Consider the following 22488-nt stretch of genomic DNA (forward strand, 5'->3'; position numbering starts at 1 on the left):
TTAACGGTGGACAGGTAAGTAGACAAAATAAAACAATGAATGTATTTTTGGCCAAATCATATCAGGTTGAATCTTTCCTGTTGTAGTTACTTTTTCTGGTTTCTAATTCTAGTTCCAATTTTTACTTTTTAATTATTTGTACAGTCTTTAACAAACATATACATTTCAGTTAAATTGAAATCAACAAAGTTAATAGCTAAATTCAATAAAAATATATTGTACCCAAACATAAACAAGACACTCATTGTCATAGGGCTGTTTCCCTCAATAATAGCATGTTTGTCACAGAGGACCTAGAACATGACAACTGTTACTATAATAAGAACATGTAAAATACTGGCCTTCACCTTAAGGGGAATATATTTAGTTTCATGTGAAGGACCATGATTTAGCTTGTAAATAAGAGCGTTATCAAAATGTGATCACTCGGGTCCTGGTTGACATGGCTCAGTAGCTAAGCATCGACCTATGATCCAGGAGGTTATAGTTGGATTCCCAGTCAAGGCACATGCCCGGGTAGCAGGCTCCATCCTCAGTGTGGGGCATACAGCATCATCATTGATGTTTCTAACTCTCTTTCTCTCTTCCTTCCTCTCTGAAATCAATATATATATTTAAATGTAATAATTGGGGTCTAAAGCTGCTGTCTGTAAAACAGGTTATCAGTGTGAAGGTAGAGAACCACATGACCTAAACAAGTCAGCTGTTGAGCTTCAGAGACCTATGAAAATGCCAAAGACAGAATTCTGGTGTGTGATCCAGATGAAATGCACAACAGTTTTTAAGGTTAAAAAGACTGTTTCTAGTTTCCTCCTTTTAATCAAGGTAAAAACTGTTTATTCCACATATTAATAGTTCTGACTTACAGCCTGGCTGGCATGGCTCAGTGGTTGAGCATCGACCTATGAACCAGGAGGTCATGGTTTGATTCCAGTCAGGGCACATGCCTGGGTTGCGGGCTCCATCCCCACTGTGGGGCGTGCAGGAGGCAGCCAATCAATGATTCTCTCTCATCATTGATGTTTCTCTCTCTTCTCCCTCTCCCTTCCTCTCTTTCTCTAAAATCAATAAAAATATTTTTTAAATAGTTCTGACTTACTACATAGATGTCATTAATGTGAAAAACAGCTCAATCTGCATGGTCCTGAAACTGACAAATGCTAACTCAACAATGAACTTTTACATAGTTCAACCCATTTACAATTGAAATAAACACTGAAAGTTTTGTCTTCCATGTAGGGCAGAAAGCAGTGTGACTGCACGCTCACTGAAGAAAGGCTATAGTGAATCTGAATGCTGAATATATAGCAAAAAGGGAAGTTATTTTATAAAGTTATTGTTTGCTTTTTGTACTCAAACCCAAGGAAAAATATTTTAGTCAGATAATCTTTAAGGGGAGTGTTGAAACCCTGTGGAAATGTATAAGTAATTATCAGGGTGGTTCATATGCCCAGAAACTGGTCATATTGTCTTTTCCTACATGTCCTAAAAGATGAATTGATTTTATTAAATGGCAGGCAGAAGAAGTTTTCATGTTGGTATTTAAATAGAATTAGAGAATATTAGATCTGAAAGGGAACTTAGAGCTCATCTGATTCAATTTCTTCCCTTTTACCGATAAGGAAGGATTGTGAAAATTAAGGTTGTTGAGCGATTTTCCCAATTTAAAAGTTAATAATTGGTACAAACAAAACTCAATCCAAAATTCAATTCCTTTTGAAATATTAAAAAAATACTTCCTTCTCTAGATAAAAGTAGCTTTGACTTCCAAAAACTTGAGAAGCTCAATTTAAAAATATCTAAACTTGTCCTGGACACTTTTCGCTAGGAGCCATTATAGGAAATCATATGCCCTTCCAGTATTCTCAGTGGGTCACATGGTATAAACTGGAAAAGGATGACTGCATCTGAATAAAATAAATTAAAGTATTAACTGTGAGCACACTCTCACCTAAGACTAACATGTATCCACTTATTAAAGTATTAAAATTAGTTCATACTAACTCAAGTTCCCCAGGTACACACCCTGGTGTCCCCACCTTCCTCAGTACCCCAGTCTTCCAATAATTCAGCAACAAAGGTGTTAAGTATTACTATGACAGGAGTCCCCAAGACCCAAGCCTAAGGCTGGATTCCATTGTGAGCACTGGTATTCATGGTTGTTAAATATCTTTATATTATCCCTGGATCTATCTCCTTAGTTTCTCTTCTATAAATGCTAAATAGCAACATTCACTTCAGGTACCCTTATATATCTCTATTTGTCTAAAGATAAACTAAGCATCATGAATAAGACCTATTCAATGAATTAACAAGAACCAAATGTCTAAATATATAATGGTTCTATTAAAAAGTCAGCTGAAATGCTACTCTGAAAAAGTCTAGGATAACTGTTGAAAGATGAAAAGACACTTCCATGTAGCACAACACTCAAACCAGATAGTCTAAGGTTTCCACTACCAATTTGGATACAACTTTGTGCCCCTGCTTTAGTCCAAAAGCATGGTAGACAACTAAGAATATTCAAAGGCTGAGCAAGAATCCAACTTCTGCCTCCAAAATTGCCCCTTAATCCTGTGAAAATCTGGCCCATCAAATAGATGAAATATTTAGTTTAAAAAGCAGTCAGACTTGTAGTGGGAAGTAGTCAATGAACCCTTTCCCCTTGAGGGGTTGGGAGGGAGATAACAGTGAAACCAAGTCAGTGGTTGAGATTAGATAGAAAGAGGAAATTACAACTATAACAAAATATTACATAAAAGCCAAATCAGCACAGAACAAATAAAGTAATGCATAACAGGAAGGGATCCAAACCAATACAAACAACTGCAAAGGGTCTTACTGGCAGGCTTTCAGACACCGAATTTGAGGAGGACAGAAACATTTAATTGTTGAGTAATACTTCTTAAATGATGTTTTACCTCAAGAAAATCACATCAGTGAAGAATGTGAAAATGGTTGGGCAGCTGCATCCATCCCTTCTAACGAAAGCCCAGCTGCAGGAAGAAAAGCCAGAAACAGAGAGAAGACAAAGAATAATAAATGAGAGGATGAGATCTATAAAGAAAGAGAGAAATTAAAATAAGACAGTGAAAAATTAAGCTGCATCTCAGAAATATAGGCCAGAAAAAAGGCTTTCAACAAACTGTAGTAAATGTAATGTTTTTAAACTCAACTATTGAAAACAAGTCTTTCTGAAACTAATTAGTAAGACCGGCAGACACTTGGTATTCTTGTCTCAGCGGTGGAATGACTGCAAAATAGTACTATGCACTCACCATGTGGGCTCCATGTTTGCTAAGAGCTGTTTATAAAGTGGGCATAACTGATAAAATAAGTGAATAATTGGATATTTTCCTCTGATATCTGACTAAGATAAAATACAAAACCTCCATGGTTCTCTGATAGAGCAAAAAGGAAAATATGGTTTGTATCTTAGCAAAGTATATAATGAACTTTTTATTAAAATTACGATAGTGGTCTGGAGCTTTAAAATCTTACAGTAAACAAATGTAGACTGTGAGAGGCAATTCAGCTCAGGGGATGGGCAGAGCTAGCAGATTACCTGTATTTGAAACCCATTCTGCCACTTCCTAGTTATGTCCTTAGTGAAGTTCCTTAACCTCTTTGAACCTCAGGTTACCGGCAACTGAAATGAGAATAATGGTACCTAACTCACAGGATTATTGTGAAGAGTAAATAAGCTAAAATATACAAAACCCTTAGTAGAGTGCTTGTCCAGAGCTCAAAAAATCTCTCTCATTTTTCTGTGTATCATGCATGCCCTCTATGGTATACTCCAAAAGGTCTGCTTTGATTTCTTTCATATTTAGTGCCTGTTGTTAACACATATAATATGTTTAGTAAATAAGTAAGTATTAGATGACCTGTATTAGGCACTTTTCCTGGACTCAACATTGCAGGGGGAAATGTGGACCCTGCCCAAAAGGTGTTTATTCAGTGAAACAATCTGTGACCAATTCCAGAGAGTACATCTTTGTCTTAAAGTGGGTAGTAGAAAGATCTAAGTTCATCTGATGTTAAAATGCAGGGTAAATCAGTGAGAACTGGGGTAATTGCAGAAGGCTTTGGAGGAAGTAGAAAATAAAGTAAGCCGTGGAAGATGTGTGTAATTGAGACAGACATAGAGAAAAAAAACATGTGCTTCCTGCTAAAGAAAAGGATGTTAGCAGGATTATGGATGAATATGGTATTTGAGACTAGCTTGCCTAAGTGAATGGAGAATTTTGGAGACAAAATGGGAAATGGGGCTCTTTTGTAGAATTGGAGTAAACTGTGGAAGGCCTTAAGAGCCTGAGGAGTTTTTACTTGAAATATTATGAGATAAGGATTATGTCTTATAAAGTGAGGTGGTAGAAACAGTGTTTCATAAAAATTGGCCCTGTTAAGGTATGCGGGCAGATCAAAATCAAGACAGTGTAGTATAAGAAGGTTTGGAGGATATTGCAGTCATGTAGGTATGACATGATGATGTACTAACTTAGGTTGAAGAAAGAGAAATGTAAGTTTTATTGTGAGTGAAATGACAGGCACTGGAGGGTTTTGAGCAAAGAGTGATATTATCTGATTTGTTTTTTAATAGGTCTCTCTGCACAGTTGAGAATACATTGAGAGGATCAGGAGGGAGAACAGGGTAGACCTGATAGGACCCCATTTAAATAGTTCTCAAAAAAAATGATGGTAGCTTGAATCTCATGTGACTGAAGAAGAGGTGGGAAGTAGCTAGAATTAATATATTGTGAACAGGCTTCTTAGGCAAGTGTTTTAGGCTATTACACAGGACTCTGCCCTTGGTTTAATGTTCTGCTGCTATAGTCTTGAAATTCTTAGTATTTTTAAATAAATGGCCCCACATTTTCATTTTGCACTAGGCCTCACAACTTATGTAAGCAGTCCTGATTGTGAACATAAAAATGACAGAATTAATTGATGTGTTGGAGTTTGGGGGTCTAAGGGTGGGGGGAGGAGCCAATAATTACCTTGAAGTCTGGGCCTTAATATTTGAAAGAATGAATTTAGTGAAATGGAAAAGACTATGGAAGCATAAAATTATGAGAAGGGATCAGAAGCTCAGTTTTAGACACATGAAATTTGAGATTTTTATTAAGTATCCAAGTAGAGATGTCTGAAGTTCACAACAATGGATATATGTCTGGAGTGACCAACATTTGGGTGGTATTTAAAGCCATTAATTTGAAAAAGACATCTGCATAAGGAGTATCAATATAAAGAGAAGTCTAAGCACTGAGCCATGATGAGGCACCAGCAAAGGTGACTGAGCAGGATCAGCCACAAAGACATCAGGATACTTGGAAGACTGTGTTATACTAGAAATCGAAGAAAGAAAATGTATCAGGAAAATGCTAGTGACAGTACAAGTAAATCAAGTGCTGGGATTTGAGCACTGAATTTAACAACATGGAGGTCATTAGTGATAGCATTGTTTCCATGGAGAGGTGGGGTTTTATAAAAGCCTGCTTTGATTGGATTCAAGAGAGGAAGAGAAGAGACAGCTTAGGAACTATAAGCATAAACACCTCTTAGAAGAATTTAGCTATAAGGAATGGAAGAGAAGGTAGTTGGAAAAGAAAGTAGAGGTCGATGCCATAGAGATATACAGGAGAGCTGGCTGACTAATTCAAAATGTGATTTTAGATTAATAGCTTGATTTTAAGTACATGGAGTTTGGGATTGTAATGAGTCAAATGGAAATGTCTATTAGGCAACTAGAAAGGTAGAGATAGACAGTCTGAGAAGAAGAATTGAGGTTTTTTTCATTGTTTAGACTTTATTCACACAGAAGTCCAATTTGGGGTTGTAGTAAAAATAAATTAGCTCATAATAAAAGTGTATGGAGAACAATGGAGGATTGATGAAATCAATATTCTGAGTAAAAAAAAAAAAAAATCAAAAGCACTGGGCTACAGTCCCAACTTTAACTCCATTTAGGCGTAGTTGTATTTCCATTGGCAAATGAAGGTCACTACCTGCATAATTAAATATGCACACGAGCTTTCCAAATTAGCTGGAAATTTTACACAAAAAGAGACTCTGTTATAAATGAGAAAATCTATTATTAATCCTTTTTTTTTCTTTTTTCAGTTTACACAGACAGGTTACAGATGAATGACCCTGTTTAATTTATAGCAGGTTATTTAAAAATAAAGCAGTCCAGAAAACCCTGCCTGCTACCTGACACCAAGGACTTCACCTTCCACTTGGGTTTCCATATCCTTCAAGCTGAGATTTTTAGAATTAGATGAAGATGCAAACAGAACGACATAATTTGGCTGAAGCATACCATTTGTCAAAATGTATGAAGTACCAATGAAGGACACGTATCAGCAATGATTGCTTTTTACCAAGGACTCGGCGAAGTCCTCACAGTTCTGGCCTAGTGTGACTTGTAACATTGCAAACAAAACTGAAGCGGTACTAGCTTTCTAAGCAAGAACTTGCCACACATACATGCACACATATGAAAGAAAACGCAAGCCAGTCACACAGCCCTAGAAGTGGAATGAAAATTTGGGTCCTGTTCTTAGTAGAAGGAGAGTCAGTCAGGTTACTCATTGAAATGACACTGATGGCAGACAGGTCACTCCTCTGCAGGCATAGGGTGCTTACAGCAAATGGAACAGTTCAGATGTGGGGGTTGGATGCTCATGTTTTCCTTTATTTTCCAAGAAGATCCCGCTGACAATGATTATTGTCTAAGGATTGTAATCTAAGAAGCACTATACAGAAATATAAGAAATGTCACATTGGAACTGACAAATGAGCTTTATTATGATTCTGACAGGGGCACCAAGGGACATTCTGTGACAGAGCATAAATGTTACTCCAGTAACCCAAAGACTATTGCTCAGAGAGTTCTCCCCCCACTTTTTGAAGCACTTCAATAAAGATCTCAAGAAGAGGACATGGGAAGCCAGCCTGAAGAATATACTTGGCACATCCCTGCATCTTCTGGGCCCCAGAAGATGGCAATGATAGCAGATTCACTTCAGCTCCTGAGGCGAGTGCCTTGGGAAATGAATCTTCACCAGAGAAACCAGCATATCAATATTCTTGTAGGCATGCAAACAGTATTCTCTGTACTGTCATCAGCTAAGCCTAGATGGAAGTAATCGTTTTTTGGATATCCAAGATTTTCCAAACCCTAATTTCTGCTCACTTTTCTGATCTTGGCCTGGGCATTCAAAACATTCACCTTCAGACTTTCTCAACCAAAGTTCCTCTTTGGAGCCAGAAAACCCAGACAATAATTCAAGCTACAAAATTAAGACCTTTCTAGAGGCAAAAGAAACAGGTTTACTCATCACATACCTGTATGCTTTAGGGTTTAGTGCTTCTCCTGAATAAAGCTGGTCAGATTGCAACTGGGGTTAGAGGGTAGATCCCAGGAGAGTCAATCACAGATGTCGGGAGATAGCAGCTCTCTTTCCACTGTGTTGGGTTGGAACGAGGATCCCTGGAACCACTGGTGAGTGTGTTCCTTAGCCTGCAGAGGAGAGAATGAGACTACTTTACAAGGGGTGGAGCAGAACCAGTGTGAGCAAGAGCTAGAGCGAGAGGGCAAGAGAGACCTGACAACATCGTTTGAGTCTCCGAATCTACATGAAAGCCAAACCCAAGCCCACCCATGAGCTAACTCGTTACATGAGCCAATGGTTGTAATTTTCTTAAAATTACTTTGCAATGGTTTCTGTTACATATAATTGAAGAGTCCTGAATGATATCATAGGAATGTATCATTATAATTAGTCAACATAAAGGAAAAACTCTTAAATATTTAAAGCGTTAGGTAAAAACAGCAAAGATATACCATTCCCCCTCCTAGCCTAATTTCCTTTTTCTTAATAATAACTATAATATTTTGTATCTACTAAGTGCAGGTGCTCTGCTAGGAATTTTACAATAACTAGCCCGTGGAAATCCTATGGAGTAGGAATTATATCTATCTTAGCAAACTAAGAATCAGAGAGATTACAAAATTTGTATGAAATTAAAATTCTAGCAGATACTAAACAGAAGTGAGATTTGGCTCTAATTTTAACTGAAATTTAAATTATACTACCAGGCCACTAAATAACATTACTATGCCTATAGATACTAAAAATTAGTATATACATCATGGTAACTATAGGTCTTCTATCTGCTCAGCAAATTTTTTATTTCCTTTCTTATATCAGAAAATAAAATAAAAATAATAACAGTTTAATAAAGATGACAGTTAAATCTAGAAAATAAAGCATAATATCTTAAATTGTTGTCAATGCTATATATTTGTGCACATTTTTAGAAGATCATATCAGGAGCTCATCAGAACATTATATTATTGTCCTAACTGAGACCCCTATAAAAATTAGAGAAAGTGTCATTCATAATTAATGCTGAGACCACAGGAGTAAACTAGGACATATAGTCACCCTATTTTTTAGCATTTTGTGGTGCAGAAACTGAAGTAGACCTGTGAAAGTTAATTGACATGAGCCCTTCCAAAAAGAGAGATTTATTATTATTATTATTATTATGTCAGTCTATATTTTCTGTTATTAAACTACTTTCACAAGCCAAGTAATACACTTTGTCTATTTAATCATTAAATATTTATTGTGTAACTACTCTGTCTGTGAGCCTATCAAAACCAGGCTGCTCCATAATCCAAGTCTTAAGCCTCTGCTTCAAGTTTGCCCATTTTTTTGGTTTTCCTCTTAAGGCCACCTTCTTTTTTGGCATCTTAAGGAGTTGTTCTTCCTGTTTTCTCCACTGTCTGATCATACACTCAGTGGGAGGAGTTCCAAATTGTCTCTCTACAGCTCTATTTCCATGCTCTTTTGCATAGCTGATTACATTCAGTTTGCAGAGTAAGACAATTGCTTACCAGTATTTATCTTTTTTTATTTTTTGGCATCTTTATGGGCTCAGAACTCTCCAGTCCCTATAGCATCTGTGCACTCTCCACCTCCACCTCCAATTATGGCATCAGCTGACATCAGTAACAATAAGGCTCATGCACTTATGTGGCTCCCTCCTCTTCTGACTTCCATGCATAAGAAGCCCCTCAATTTTCAGTCTAATGATTTTAGAAAAAAGAATAGCATCTTATACATGGAAAAATACTGTATTTCTATCATATCTAATATCAGCATTCACCTTCCCAGATTCGTGTTCTAATGCTGTTAAACTGTTCTAACATCATTGATTATTTTAATTGCCAATATCAGAAATTTTATTCTCTGTCTTGGATTCCCCCAACCAAAACTGAAAACTTGTTGGTGCATGTGCTTAGAGTATAGACAAACAAAAGATGATTTTGGGAGCAGCATTTTTTCATTGGTATTCTTCTGAATTGTCAGTGTGAAAGGCGAGCCGCCCGCCTCTCCGGGCGGTGCGGGAGGAGGAGTCTGGCCTCTGGGCTCTGAAATCCCTCCGCGCCCGCCGTAGGGCCTGGCCTCCCCGGAGCGGGTCCAAGTGTCCCAAACTGGCTGCGTGGCCGGCAGCGGGCCGAGGGGTGGGGCCGGGAGGCGACCGGCCACGGGGAGGTCGTGGGAGCAGAAGGCCTCACCGCCTGGCTCTTTCCTCCCTTCCCCCGTGGTCGGCTCCCCGCTTGCCAGCGCTGGGGCCGGGGGTCCATGCGGCCCTCGGGGCCGGTCAGGGGGGCCTGCGTGGGCCGGCCGCCGGGCCCCATGGGGCATCGGCTCACCAGCCCACAGCGGGAGCCCAGCGCAGGCTGCCACCCGCCCACTGCCCCCCGGACTGGGCTTCTGCGCGGGCCGCATGGACCCCCGGCCCCGGTGTAGCAGCAGCAGCGGCAGCGGAGTGGGGCGCGTGCCCTAGCCCTGGGAGGCTGCCGTGCTGCGGTGCACCGGCCACGGGCAGGGCCTGCTCCGAGCGGATGCTGCTCTTCCGGAGCTGGGCCGCTCTGCCGGCCGTACCCCGTGTGCTGGGCCTGTGCCGCCCAGACGCACCCCTGCGGGAGTCCCAGTCCGCCCTGTGCGGGAGGGCCATCCTGCCTTGCGGCGTGTTCGAGCAGCAGCAGCGGGAGCCGGGCGAGGACTGCGCCCTCCATCTTGCCTTGGGTCCTCCATTTTAGGACAGAGCCATGTGCTTCTTCGCCGGGGGAAGCCGCTGCTAGCCACACTCAGGATTTCTCTGGACTAACCAATAATAATCAAGGGAACTGCACGCCATCACTATGACCACATCCTGTACCTACTCGCGCCTGGCCAATCGGCGGGGCACACAGTCCCCTCTCCTGCCCTCACTCCACCCCCCTTTAAAACCCCCTGTCCCATCAGGCCTCTCTCTCTCGGCCACTGGACTTTCCGTTGTGTGGGTCTGGTGAACGGGGAGCGCAAGCCGGCTTGCATTATAAAGGACTCTTTGCTTTTGCATCGGACTGACTGGCTCCCTGGGGGTCTTGGGAACCTTGAAATCTGGGCACAACAAGTGCAGGCTGATTTTTAATTAGTTTTGGTTTCATTTTTAATTATACAAACAATGTCCCTTTTATTGCTCCCACAGTTCATCCTTGGTATGCCACTTATACAACTTTTAAACACTTTAAAGGTATAAAACTCCAGCTTTACATACTTAACTGACTATGTACACTTTCACCAGGTCCTTCCACACGGACTTAAACTTTTGCAGATCCAAAGCCAAACTCCTTGGATCTCATTTCTTTCTCCCACCAAATCTGTCCCAAAGTTCCTCTTATTCTGAATCTTTGTGGGAAAAGATTACAACCCATGTAATTCTACATAGAACTGGCTTTTCTACTACACTTTGGCCTTCCTCTTTCCTAGTCATTTTCCCCAATTTGGTATTTTGCACTTCATTTTTGGTTTGTTTCTTTGTATTTTTCTTTGGCTCCCATCAAGATAAACTATATTACTTATAATAAGCATGCAATAGCCAATGTAAATTGTAATTGTGAGAAGAAATCCTTATAAGTAGCTTATAAGTATATATATATACTTATATATATCCTTATAAGTATATATATATATATTAATGTGTCCTTGTTATAAGCAAAATAAATTTTACAATCTACTATTTATAAGTTTTTATTGCTGGTAGGAAAATAAAAATTTGGACTATCAAGAAATACCAATCACACACTATTCATAATGGGCTTACTTAATACCTGGCACTAAATTTAGCAATTAATATACAGTATCTAATTTAATCTTTACCACAACCTATGACATAGACATTATTACTGGTAATTTACTGAGGAGAAATTTGAAGCCTGGAGACATTACATATGTTATACAAGGTCATGCTATTTAACAGGTTAAGCAGAAATTTGGACTCATTTTTGATTAATTGCAGAGATTGTGCTACATTAACAATTTGGTTAAGCTACATCTAAACTACTTGTGTGTACTCCTTAAAAATATATTTTGAGTAGAGAGAGATTGATAGTTATGTGACTATGATCACTTTCTCAGCACAGGTATAGCAAATCACTAATCTTTGACACTTTCCTAAAAAGTATCAAGGAACCATTTTGGAGAGAGAGAGAGAGAGAGAGAGAGAGAGAGAGAGAGAGAGAGAGAGAGAGAGAGAGAGAGAGAGAAAGCGTAAAGAAGGGAAAGGGAATACCTTCTCACTTCCTTGGTTGATGTTCAAAGTCCTGAGTCAAATGAGCAGGGAAAGTGTAAAAGCAACGCAGAATTTTCCTTTTTCTACAGTGACAGATGTTATCTTACCAAAATTTTTTGCACTTACCTATTTCATTATTTTCATCAGTTTAGTCATGCACCAGTGTTTAAAGCAGAAGCTGAATTCAAGGGAAATGCCACAGGCAAGAGCAACTTTTCAGGAACTAAGAGATTCAAGTGGTAATTCTCCTCTTGCAGATCCTGGCTGGGCCCCATCCCAGAAAAACACTTCTGCATCCTCAGGACCTCAACTGAGCTTGAATGAGATGTTGAGAACTTGAACTTACCCTATCATTCTGGATTTCACATTTCTACTCCGAGTATAGACCAGAGGAAAATAATAAAAAATACAGCCAACTGCCAGAAACTTTCTGTCACCTCGGTGCATACATAGCTACTTTTTAGCTGACTGACTTTTATTGTTAGATTTTTTAATTGCTCTGTTAGAATTGTCCCTTTTCTCCTGGCAGTTTCTTAATACCACTTTGGAGAATCTTTTGTGCTCAGAACAGTGGCAGTACCACAGAGATCCCCAGATAAGCATGAAAGCCTGGATCTAACACCTTTTTGTTGCTTTCCTCCTATCCAATAGGCCTGCTTGCGTATCTTGCTGCTATGATAGGAGGACTTAGAGGAATGCTTACTGAGAAAAAAACTAAGAAGGGTAGGAAAGCAGAGAGGAAGAAATCCTTGCCAGAACGCTGATTTGATGACTGATCAAATCGCACACACATTATGTAACCAGAGAGCCTACAGTGGTGAAGACAGCAGCAGAGAAAGTGAGAGATGGAGAAAGCCAGCTCCTGGGCCTGCTTGGACAGCTGTGCAATGCTCTCCAGGAGGAAAAAGTAAGGAACCACAACCACTCACTCTTTATTCACAGAGATAGAAGAACAGTTTTGATCATGTCTGTGGAGTGCTTTGAGGACTTTGGAACACAGGCCTTCTATTAATATAAATATATTTCTATGTATGAGGTATGTGTGTGTATAATTTCTCTTGAGTAATAGGAAAGAAAGGGAGACTTTCCTACATGACATGCCAAGTACATTTCATAGTCTCTGTATGTTGTGTGCTCATATACCCAAGTATTTTACAGGTAAGTTGCTTTCTGTCTTATGAAAAATGTCTGTTGGATGTATTGGGTTTTCAAATATCCATGGTACAAAATGGCAGCTTAACGCTCTTCACTCAGAGTCCAGCCCACAAGCAAATCCCAGGGCTGAGCTAGTGATCCAGCTGAACTTACAGGCACTATGTCCTTGCTCTTATGGCTCAGTAGCCTGAGACGTAATCTACCAAATAATTTGGGCATTCTTCAAAGTGATTTTCCCTTGGGGTAAGAAAAACACAGTTGGAATGATGCAAAGATATTTCACTGCATTCAACAATAAAAGGAGCATTTTAAATAAGTTTACTGAGACAAGCCTAATTGTTTTGTTTATGGTTGATGTTGTTTTTGTTTTATTTCGTGGTTATTTCAACTAAAAAGGCCAAAACAGTATAACTTTAATCAAAATCCTTTTAAAGCAATTTTAACCTGATCATCATGATCTAATCTCTTACTCTTTTTTTTTTAATCACTCAGGATTTGGGGAAAATACTTAATTTTCAAGTGAACATTTATTAATGTTCATTATTGCACTATTATATGTATCTTGACTTTTTGTTTCTTTTTTAAATTTATGTCATTATTCTTAAGATGTGAAACACTACTTTTCTGTTTCACGTGAAAGACAAGAAAGAAGAAGACAGAGAAATAATCTGTGGTCACCATGAAAAGAAGGGACGTGTCAAGATCCTTATTTATTAGTCTATTCTCTTTTAAAGACATGGGGTTCAAAATAAATAAATAAATTAATTAATTAATTAATTAAAATAAAATAAAATAAAATAAAATATTAAAATAAAGGCACAGGCTTCAAGTGCTCAGGAAGATGACCTGGATGTTTAGTCCAGGGAAGCCAGTTTGCCTTTGAATTCAAATCAGAGTTTAACCAAGCTTGCAGGCTAAGTGATCAGGACTGGTTTAAGACTCAGTTTCTTTCCCTGTAAAATGACACCACATCTTCAAGTCAGTGTGACTCAGGTTGAAAAAAATAATATTTTTAAGGCATTTAGCACAATTCTGGAACATAGTGACCATTCAAAAATAAGTCCTTAATATTTCAAACAGTAATATGTCAGTAGCAGTAATGGTACAGTCATGGGACACAAGACTACAGACTAAACTCAAGCAAGTCACACTTTTAAGAAAAATATTTACTGCCTACATAATGTACTAGGCACTGGGGGTCTCAATTAAGAAAAATAATATATGATGTCTGCCCTAAAAACTCTCTAGTTAAATGATGCATGAGAAATATATTTACCATACGAGAATTAAGGATCAAATGAATAATAAAGATAATAATAATAATAATAGGGGGTTAGAGGATATAGAGTTCATAGAATGGAATAAGTAATAATATTCATTATCTGATAAAAATGCAGAATTTGGAGATTTTATATATATATATATATATACTAGGGGCCCGGTGCATGAAATTCGTGCACTGGGTGGGGGGGCGGGGAGTGTCCCTCAGCCCAGCCTGCACCCTCTCACATACTGGGAGCCCTCAGGCATTGACCCCCATCACCCTCCAATCGCAGGATTGGCCCCTTGCCCAGGCCTGACGCCTCTGACAGAGGCGTCAGGCCTGGGCAGGGGACCCTCATTTCCCCCCATCACTGGTTCTGCCCCCAGCCCAGGCCTGATACCTCTGGCCCAGGCGTCAGGCCTGGGCAGGGGACCCCCAGACCCCTCCGATTGCTGGCTCTGCCCCTTGCCCAGGCCTGATGCCTCAGCCAGAGGCATAGACCCCCATCACCCTCCGATCGCCTGATCGGCCCCTTGCCCAGGCCTGACGCCTCCGCCAGAGGTATCAGGCTTGGACAGGGGACCCCCATATCCCCCCGATCACTGGATCTGACCCCCGCCCAGGCCTGAGGCCTCTGGCCCAGGAATCATGCCTGGGCAGGGGACCCCATCTCCCTCTGATCACTTGCTCCACCCCCTGCCCAAGCCTGACGCCTCTGACCCAGGCTTCAGGCCTGGGCAAGGGGACCATCATATCCCTCCAATCCCCGGCTCTGCCCCCCACCCAGGCCTGATGCCTCGGCCAGAGGAGTTGACCCTCATCACCTTCCAATCACCAATCACCGGATCAGCCCCTTGACCAGGACTGAGGCCTCCGGCAGAGGTGTCAGGCCTGGGCAGGGGACTCCCAGCTCCCCACGATCTCCCGCTCTGCCCCTGCCCAGGCCTAACACCTCTGGCCGAAGCATTAGGCCTGGGCAGGGGACTTCCAGCTCCCCACGATCTCCCGCTCTGCCCCTGCCCAGGCCTAACGCCTCTGGCCTAGGCGTCCGGCCCAGGCAGCGGGACCCGCAGTGGCAGCAGGGGGTGCCGCGATTGCGTGGGCTCCGCCCCTGCCCCTGCAGGATGTCTCTGGCTGAGGCATCCGGCTCGGGCAGCAGGGACCCACAGCTGCAGCGGCCCCACGATCGTGGGCTCCGCTTTAGGCCCAGGCAAGGGACCCCTAGCTCCCGGGACTGCCAGCTTCGACTGTGCCCAGCTCCCATCGCTGGCTCCACCCCTACTTCCTGCTATCACTGGCCAGGGCGGCAAGGGCGCCTGATTCTCCGATCATGGCTGGGGGGCAGGGCAAAGGCGGCCCCCACCTCTTAGCTCCCCCCTGGGTTTCCGATCACTGTCAGTGGCAGGGGGCTTCTTCCTGCTTTCCCTTTCGCCTCCCTGTATTGTGCCTACATATGCAAATTAGCCGCCATCTTTGTTGGCAGTTAATTGCCATCTCAGTTGGCAGTTAATTTGCATATAGCCCTGATTAGCCAATGAAAAGGGTAGCGCTATACGCCAATTACCATTTTTCTCTTTTATTAGTGTAGATATATATTTAAAGAGAGGGAGAGATTTCTTCAATATTTTTATCCACAACTTCTCAACCCATATTTAAGATAAATAGTAATTTGGCAAGAACAAAAGCCATTTAATCATTATCTAAATATTAAGTAATTCTAGGAAATCAATTTCTATCTGATGAACTAAAAAAAGCTAATCATAAAAAAGAGAGTTAGTACAAGCAAGAATTTGAGTAGCTTCAGAAGCCCAATGTCAGGCATTACATTTCAGTTAGCTTGTGAGAAATTAATTCGGATAGAAATCAATAAGAAATGAGGGAAGTGGAGCTCTTTTTAAACAAAAGTACAATTGGTCTATAATCATATAATCAATAGCCTCTTTTAGCTGTTGCATGGACAAGTGCCCAGAGCATTGAACTGAAGATTTTATGTATATGATAAATGAAAGAATCATTGGCTAATAATCATCTTGGTAATCATATCAAGTGGACTTATTAAGATAATATTGATTATTATTTTTTATTACTATACATAACTTGGTTGAGTTGCAGAGGTCAAAGATAAATTTATACTCAGAATGTTCCAGTCCTCTATTTTGCTATTATCTCATATTGATGAGATTTGAAAGTAAAGACTATTTTAAGATACTGATATATAGAGAGAATTTAATTTTATTACTTTAGATTTATTTATACATTTATTACTTCAACAAATGTCTTCAGGGCTGGGGATACCACTGTGCATATAATACATGAAATATAAATAAATCAATGCATATAATAAATTATAAATTACATATTATATAAGAATTGTTAAGTAATGAAAGTGGTTTTAAGAAAGATGAAGCTGAATACTACATGAACAGAGATTCTTTTTAAAGCTCTCTAAGGAGACCAAATTTGGTCAGAGACCAGTGAACCATGCATATCATGTGTAGGGTAAGATCATTTTAGGAGAAAGAACTAGGGTGCAATGACCCTAAGGCTGAAGTAGATTCAGATTATTTAAGAAGAGCAAGAAGGCCAATATGTCTAGAGGCAGAGAGAGGTCTAGTAACTTAACTTAAATTCTGCTCTCAGTTTGAAACTCAGAATTTTATTTTTTACTAGAGGCCTGGTGCATGAAATTTGTGCGGGGGGGGGGGGGCGTTGGGGGGAGTCCCTCAGCCTGACCTGCACCCTCTCCAATCTGGGAGCCCTCGGGGACCTCTGGCTCCTAACTGCTCACCTGTCTACCTGCCCTAACCACTCTGCCTGCCTGCCTGATCCCCCTAACTGCCCTCCCCTGCCAGCCTGGTTGCCCCCTATTAACTTTTTTTTTTTTTAATCTTATCCCCTTCACACATAGTTGTATTTGACTTCCTTATTGGCTTCTCCCTCTCACACAATTTTTCTCTCTCCTTTATGTAACACTTTTTCCTACTGATTCATCATTTATAAACTTTACTTTTCTCCTTATTTCCTACTTCTGTTCCATCATCCTTCTTCCCATCGTTCTCCTACCCTCCCTCCCTCCCATTTCTTCTTTCCTTTATCTTTACCCCTCTCCTCCCTCCCCTTTTCCTTCCTTCCCACCTTAATTTTTTTCTTCACTTCCTCCCTCAGACCTGCTTTGCTTCCTCCCCCATTTCTTCCTTCTTCCCATTCTCCTTTTAAGCTCTACCGGCTCCCCTTTAAAACTTTTCTTCCCTCCCTCTTTCTCTCTCATCTTACCTTTCCCATACATTCTTCTCTACTTACTTCCACTGTTTTAATATCTATCTACCTGCCTAATTATTCATTATCATTTATCTTTTTTCTTTTCTGACTCCTACTTTTAAAATATGTCCCCAGCATACAACTATACTTGATTTTCATTATAGCTCCTACAGTTCACTCACACATCCTCTTTCCTTCTTTAACTCTGCTCTCTACTAACTCCTTTATAAAGTTCTTCCTTCCCTCCTTCCCTTCTTAAAGCTTCTGTTTTTTGAGGGGGCGGGGGCATTAACCCCCAGCCCAGGGCTCAGCCCCAGCCAGGTGTTTACTGCCCCCCCCCCTCCCCAGCCACCCCACTGCTGTCCTGCTCCCATTCCCTGTCTGGGACGCCTAGTCCAGCAAGGGTGGTCGAGGCCTGCGTGGTCCAGGCACTGCTGCTGTAAAGCAGGAGTACCTCCGCCCAGAAGGCCTCGGACCATCCACCACTCCGTCCTGGACCTGTGGGTACCTCCCCACTAATGGCCCACGTCAGGGGACACCACCTTCCTCCCATGTCTGGGCAGGGCTCCCCGCTCCGCACTGTCTGCACCCTCCCCCTTGCCCAGCACACCTGCTCTGTCCCCTGACAGTCGCCACCCACTCCTGCGTGCAGCTCTGTGTTCCTTCCCTTTTCCATTCCTGCGTCTTTTTCTTGTTCCCTTTCTGTATTTCTGTTTCTCCTCTTGGCCTGTCTGCATGCAGGCCTGCCTTCCTCTCCCTCTCCTTTCTTATCCCCTCCTATCGTATCCTATCCTACCCTGGGCCTTGCAGCTGGCTGAGCAGAGGGTGGGGATGCAGCCTGCTGATCCAGTCATGACATGATGCTGTAGTGGACAATTTGCATATTCCTCTATTATTATACAAGATGACTACACTTGATTAGCTTTGTTTTATGTATCCAAAAACTGCCAAATCATTATCTGAGTTATTTTCCAATATATCAAACTACAGGCCCGGTGCACAAAATTCGTGCACAAGTAGGGTCCCTAGGCCTAGCTTGGCAATCAGGGCAGAGCTGTGGGGCAACTGGCGGGGTAATCGGGGGGCCCCCATTGGCACCCGCCTTGGCCAGCCTGGCGCTGCCTGCTTGCTGGCCCTACCCCCTGCTGGTGGGGAGATTGGAGAGGCAGCCCAGCCCACTAGTCAGCCAGCCCCACCCCCTACTGCAGGTCACCCCACAAAGGGAGGTCACCTGCAGGGCGATCGGGGGAACCCCGCTGGCACCTGCCTTGGCTGGCCTGGGGCCTGTGGGCTGGGGACAGTTTCTGCATTGAGCATCTGTCCCCTGGTGGTCAGTGCACATCATAGTGACCAGTCTTTCAACCGGTCATTCTGCCATTAGGTCGATTTGCATATTAGGCTTTTATTATATAGGATAACTAATGATACTTTTAATAAAATCATTTGAAAAGAGAAATCTAAAAGAAATTTCTCTTTCTTTAACACACTTACTAACGTAGTGATTTCTTAAACTGAGGCCCAGTGATGACCTGGATCCTATCCAGACATATCTGAGCTTAGGAATCTGAATTTGTGATGAACTCCCAGCAGTTGCTGATGCACACAAGTTTGAGACTCACTGACATGGAGGAATCAATCAGAAAAATTAATCTATACTGGCACACATGAGGAGTCAAGGATGTGCCTCTGAAACATACACCTGCAAAGCAGTAAGCACATAAATTGAGGCATTATCACAAAGACCCTTGGAAAATCAGTCTGGGAGTCCAGAGAATGGCTTCCAAAAATGTATGTTTGGATTGACCTTGGGAGTTGACTTCCCACACAGTCCTATGCACTGAGACTGAAGTAGATGCAATAGGGCAGCTCCAAGGGTAGAACTCGCCACCAGCCACACTTAGTAAGGACAGAAGGAGACCAGCTGTGCCTTTCCCCTATGAGCATTTCGGCTGTGGCCACCCTTTAGGTCAGCACACAGACACTTTAGCTTCAGACTTCTGCCTTATTCTCTTGACATTACAATGGACCCAGTTTTCTGAACCTCTGCTTATTGCTATATCTTCCTGTCATCCTGTGACTATGAATTGCGTGTCAATAAAAGATGAGTATGTATTCAAACTCTACAGAACAGAATAAAGAACGAATGCAGACTTTTCTTTAAAAAGCTAGACATCAACATCCTTTTTCTTGCAGATAGAGACAGGTGAATGGAAAATCTGATACCTGACATGACGGTGGGGCTCTGACAGCAATAAAGTATAACTGAGGATCTGCCAGCCTGCGTGGGGCTTGTTTGTTCACACTCTGGGCCAGTTTCATGAGAGGGAAAAATAGAATTATATATATTTTTTTCACTTGTAGAGCCATATAAAGGAAATGACATTTTCATTTGCTATATGAATAGTTTTCAATTATTTCTAAGTTTCCTTGAAACCAGTTTTTTAAAAATATTTCTGAGGATGTTAATAAATGTTCTTAAGTAAAATAAAATTGTGCTTTAATCTACATTTTCAGTTTTTCAGAGTATAAAGAGAACTTGGCAAAATCATCAGCATTTCCGTAAAATCCCAAATGTAAACAAAGAGTAAATACAAATGCCAGGAGTCTGCTAAAATTCGACAAATGTGTCTTTACCCAGTATGTTTTTCTTGAATCGGGTTCTTCGTGCCCCCATGTTCCACAGCCTCAGCCAAGTGCATTTTGTCTCTCACTAGTGCCCTGAGGATGATGGTACAATGGTGCGCATTCATTGCAGCGGCATGTGCAGAACTATGGTTCAAGGTCCCTTTTTTGTTTCCTAGGGTAACCATTCCATGAGTGAGTGCTACTTGTCTGTAAGGATGGGCACTACAGAATTTTGACCCTCTCAGTGGCTAGAAATCTCTTTCATCCCCCAAATTTTTAAGGTAACCATTTTTCTTATACATAGTATAGAAGTAATTCATGGAACATACAACATATTTTAAATAGCACATTAGAAAAAAAAAAAAGAATATCTTTGCTTCCGCGCCTCCCCCCTGCCCCCAAATTCCAATATGCTCACAGTTTCAGAGTGTTTGGCTGGAATTTACTTTTAATTTATAATTGTTGTGAAGCAAAAATTGAATTCAGAATCTGTATAAAGTGATAAAGTAATTCCAAATAGCAGTTGTATTCATATTCATCACAGATCACCAAATGGGACTGATTATAAATGTATTGGGAGACTACCAGAAAGGCACTGTTGATTTACTTTATATACAAGATAAACAAGGCATATGCAAAATGAAAGCACAATGCTTACTGAATTGTAAGTGATTAAACATTAATGACTGTAAAGCTTAGTCAAACAGAGAAAGTCTTAAAGTCTTCCACAGTACATCATGGTGAGTGTCAATGGATAAAGCAGAATGCCAATATTAGTTGGAATGTTCTTGAAGAGAGTTAAGCTTTGTCAATAGCTATAAATGTACATGTGCCAATATCTTAAAGGCTATTGATCTCTACACACTATTTGTAAAGGCTTGATTAGTCTGACTGTACCAGAAATATTCTGGTACTGGTTGGTATTGAAAATAAACAAATCTGAAAGTAATTTTATATTCACTTATTTGGAGGGTTTTTTGTTTTGTTTTGTTTTGTTTTGTTTGTGCCATGTGTATGAATTTTGGTGTTGATTTAGTCAAATATTTATTATCTGTACTAAAAGTAGAAAGAGAATGAATAAACCAAATATTTGTTTTCTTTCTTCATCGCCTTTCGACCAAGTGAATGAATACAAGTTTAAACAAATACCTGTCAAATATGAAATAAGTATTAGAAAAAAAAGAACAAAAACAGTCTTACATCCTTTTTTTATCATCTCAAGGAAGTCTCCAAACTCCATCCTTGGCCACTTTGGACAATCACCTTGCAGGAAAAAAAAAATGTAAGAATTCAGGATGGGTGGCATTGAAATCCCAAGTTCTGTTTTGTCCAGTGCCCCACTCCTATCACAGGTGAATTTGTGGCCTTATCTGACAGAAAAGGTTGGTTGACCCTGCTATTAAAAAATCATTTCATTAGCCTCCAATACCCTTTTTACACGAGGACTCAGGGGAACAGAATATTTCCTACCAATGTGGGAAATTCCTAATAGTAGAAGACCAGCAAGTCAGAGCATTACCAAAAAGGTATTGAGGACAGTTTAGAGGTTGCAAAGCATAGTTTGGATATATTTTGGAATTGACAGTGGATCCAGCATGAGATAATACTCAATAATAAGTTTTAGATTGTTAGGTGTGACAATGTAAGAAAATACTTCTGTCTTTTTTGGGGGGGAGGGAGGATGTTACATTGTCTGTGTAATATTTGATCTTGCCTCTCCCCCACTACCACTCCACCCCATTTCAGAGAAGAGTCATCAAATTCTTGCTGTCAATTCCACATCCATTTAACTGTAGATGTTTTCTGGTGACTATTTAGGTATTTATTTATCCAGCTATTGTTTATGGCTGATGTAAGAGAAAGCACTGCACTTGGCATCCAAAGACCTGGGTTCCAATCTTTTCTCTGCTGTTAAATCATATGACCTTATTTTTTTTAAAAAAAAATCACTTAACCTCTTTAAATGAGTTATTGTTGCTTTAACCTCTCTTGTCAATTACCTAGTTATTTTGAAGGATCAAATGAAGCAGTAAATTAAAAAGTTCAACTTGAGATGAACCACACCACATCCTTGTGAGGTATCGTTGAGAGGTTCCTATAACCCTGAGACAGTTGCAGGAAGAAATGCAAATAAGGGGTAAAGTTTATGAGCAGCATGCACAAAGTACAATAACTTTAACAACTGACACTGAATACTTTTGAAGGATAAAGCTGTATTTTTCTGGGGAAATGCACTGAGTGTTCCGAGTTTGAGGGATAGCAGGGAAAAGGCCTAGGAGGAAGAAGAAGCTGCTCTACATAACAGATGAAAAAGAGCCTAGCCCGGCTGGTATGTGGCCGATTGATGATGCTCCTCTCCCATTGATGTGTCTATCTCTCTGTCCCATTCCCTCTCCCTTCCTTTCTCTCTAAAAATCAATAAAAATATATTTTTTTAAAAATTGTAAGAAAAAAAAAGAATCTAAAACTGTGAGAGGAGAAAATCCTGAGTAGAGGAAGGAAGAGCAAAGATTCAAGGTAAAGTTCAAGATTTAAAAAATAAAAGAATGGCA

At 40.8% G+C, this 22488-nt stretch overlaps 1 long non-coding RNA gene across 1 annotated transcript in view; it reads right to left on the reverse strand.

Annotated features, from left to right (window-relative positions):
- The window catches only part of LOC118656390, a 115551-nt gene extending 93510 nt beyond the window's left edge, over nucleotides 1-22041 (reverse strand). The window contains exons 1-4 of the long non-coding RNA XR_004967598.1: nucleotides 21937-22041; nucleotides 21137-21199; nucleotides 19535-19615; nucleotides 7351-7525 (exon numbers count right to left, since the gene is read on the reverse strand). This is a non-coding gene — a long non-coding RNA (uncharacterized LOC118656390). The remainder of the gene's footprint in view (nucleotides 1-7350; nucleotides 7526-19534; nucleotides 19616-21136; nucleotides 21200-21936) is intronic.
- Nucleotides 22042-22488: the final 447 nt, after the last annotated feature.

This window comes from Myotis myotis, unplaced genomic scaffold (assembly GCF_014108235.1).
Source record: "Myotis myotis isolate mMyoMyo1 unplaced genomic scaffold, mMyoMyo1.p scaffold_m19_p_5, whole genome shotgun sequence".
Classification (NCBI taxonomy): domain Eukaryota; kingdom Metazoa; phylum Chordata; class Mammalia; order Chiroptera; family Vespertilionidae; genus Myotis; species Myotis myotis.